We start from the raw sequence: 3,029 nt of genomic DNA, 5'->3' as shown, positions 1-3,029 counted from the left end.
AGCTCAAGATTGCTCTCTGTTTTTTACAGCGATGTCTCTGATTTCTCTCATGTCTTTGCACAGAAGCCTGCAGCAAACATGTTTTGTGAAGTGACATAAAATGGTGGGAAAATATTCCAAGAAATTAAAAACTAATAACACTTTTGCAGTGCGGGGGAAGAGAAACTGGAGAGGCTCACACTGCATATCAGGAAAAACCTTCTGATCATAAAGAGCGTCAAGCATTGGAAGGGGTTTCCCAGAGAGGTTGTGCAGTGTTCTTTGAGATTTTCAAGACCAGGCTGGATAAAGCCCTGAGTAACCTGGTCTAACCTCATAGCTGACTCTGCTTTGAGCAGGATTTTGGACCTCAAGAGGTGCCTTCCAACCTGAATTATCCTGCGATCCTATGCTTAGGATCTAAAGCCTGGAATGGTTGCCTTTGTGTGTCAGGTTAGACCCATTGCTTTAGTCCTGTTCTGCCAGAGGACCCCAGGTGGTCTAAATGTTGTTAGTATACACTCCCTTACCTTCCCTCATCACCACATTCCTTTAACTGATGAGAGTACCATGTGCCCCAAACTCCCGCACCATAATAACCCCAGCTTGTCAGCTGAAGTCCTCCCCATGTTTTTTTTGGTCTGGCAATTTTGCAAGAAACACCTCAAGCGATAGCTGGTTTAGTCTCACGCACAGAGTATCAGTCACTGGCCACGCAGAATGGAAGAGGCAATGCTTTTCATTTAATCAATCTCTGGGTCAAATCTGACCTGCCAAAGCCAGCCAGCTGGATTGCTGGACTCCCCTCTACAAGAATGGTCAGTGTACTGTTGGAGAGAGGAACGCATACTTCATATGTTGCTTTCTCACCGGGTGTGCAATACTAAGTGTAAATGAATAGCATCCACAGTAGGAGAAGTGGAGCTGAAGACCACCCACTTCTAATCCAGCCACTTTAGATTCAGCAGAGTGGGAAGAGGATAAGAGACTGACAGGAGAGGGGGGAAGCAGCTGGAATAATTGGTGAACATCCCCTTCATTTTTCTCCTTACTCATCCCCCCACAGATCTGAAGGTGTGTGGAGTGAGATCTGGTATGGCAAGTGTAGACTATGCATGTGGAGCGTGAAAAAGTGAGACATCCCGTCTGCAGGCATACATCATATCAAGGGGTCCAGTGTCCAGTTCATCCTTCCTTCATCTTCAGCATATAAGTGAGTCAGTGCAAATAAATACAGAGAGAGAGAAGCCTAGGAGAGGAGATAGTAATGCAGAAGGAAACTGAGCGATGGCATTAGGGATATACTCATTTACTTGCATGCACACAGGTGGAAGGGGAAAGAGCAGAAAGCTCCACTTCATAGGCAATGTGGGTAAAATAGTGGGAATACATGGAGAAAGGCATCCGGGTATGTTGTTCCTCTCTTGCCTGGGGGAGAGACAAGCAGAACAAGAGGGACAAAGGGACACCTTTCCTTCCAGATCAGACTACTTTGTGCTTGGTCTCACTTCATTACTCCTACTTCTTCCCAATCTGGTTTTTCTTCTTTGGAGCAGTTCTCAATCTGATCACTTTAAAAAAATCAACTCAAGAGCTCTGGGGTAAAAACTTATTTCTGCCGGTAAAGATCTGAACAGAGACTATCTCCCAGACCTAGCAGCCAGTTGTCATGAAGTGTGTACAGACTGCTCTTCCCTGAGACCCCCCTTTCACCAGGGTTACTGAAATAGGTTAGTGGTTTCAAAGTTGTTGTGGGGAGAGGGCTAGCAAATAGCATGATTGCATAAGCCTAGCTTTATAAGGAAACCATACTAAAAAACATGCAAGATAAGTCTATCAGCAGCAGTGATTAGTATAAAAAAAAAACACTTCGGCATGTTGCTGATTGACCAAAAACTTTTTATTATTATTTTTTTTTTCATTATTTTTTTTGGTGGACAACACAATGGATATGGTATGAGGAACAGAACTGAAGGACAACACACTGACTTTCTGAACTCATATGGAGCAGTAATATAAGAGAATTATGAAAGAAATCATAAAGGAGCTGATGGGAAAATGGAAATAATGAGTAGTATTTCACTGACATGATAGAGCTGGGAGTCTGACTTCTATAGACTGGCGTGTACTGAAGCAGAAAAAGTGAACTAATCAATAAATATTTTAGGCCTGTTTCCTTGGGGGGAAGTAGGAGAAAAATAGTTTTCAGCTCATTTAATAAGGATATACTCTCCAACAGCAAACTACCATGGTTATAGACCGGTATTTACAACAACCAATTCAAGATAACTTGCGCTGAAAAGTTTTTAAGCAGTTGAATAAAAAGTCAAAGCTTTGTTTTTCAGTAGGTCTTGAAACAGTGAGGAACATCTGGAATTGAAAAGCTGGGGTTTTACCACAACTTTAAAAGTTCTGTGAGATGACCTAGGTACTTAATTTTGTCAGTCTGATGTAATTCCCAATAAAATATTAGAAGGACAATATGCCAGTCAGAATGGGTTTATGCAAAATAAATCCTGTCAAGCTAACTTAATTTCATGACTTTTATGAGACTTTCTGCAGCCAAGTACTTCTATGATAGAAGTATTTCACCTACAATCGTGGTAATGGATCTAAAATACTAGATTGGTAAAAGATAAAAACACTAATCAGTTAGCAATCAACTTAGTACCACATGATTCTTTGACTAGTAATATATGAATACGGAATATTTTAAGTGCATTTCTGCTAATTAGATAGCAGAATAGTAATAAATAAAGAATTATTGTTGAAAAGCTTATGTTTCTTATGTGATCCCGCAATTCTCAATATAGTCGCCAATGCCATATGATTTTAACATATTGCTCAAAATCCTGAGGGAAATCTAAAATACTGATGAATTTGGTAGAATTTACAAAGACTGGAAGAACTGCTAAAAATGAAAATACTAATGAAAAGGGTAAATCACTGATATGGAACAGTCTGATTCATTTGGAGTACTGAATCTTGACAGACAGTGTGTGTTTCAATCTAACCAAATATGAGTACCTGTATCTAATGATGGAGTGTGA

The sequence above is a fragment of the Numenius arquata genome, chromosome 1, assembly GCF_964106895.1.
Source record: "Numenius arquata chromosome 1, bNumArq3.hap1.1, whole genome shotgun sequence".
In the NCBI taxonomy this organism is placed as follows: domain Eukaryota; kingdom Metazoa; phylum Chordata; class Aves; order Charadriiformes; family Scolopacidae; genus Numenius; species Numenius arquata.
Note: the sequence above shows the minus strand (reverse complement) of the source record.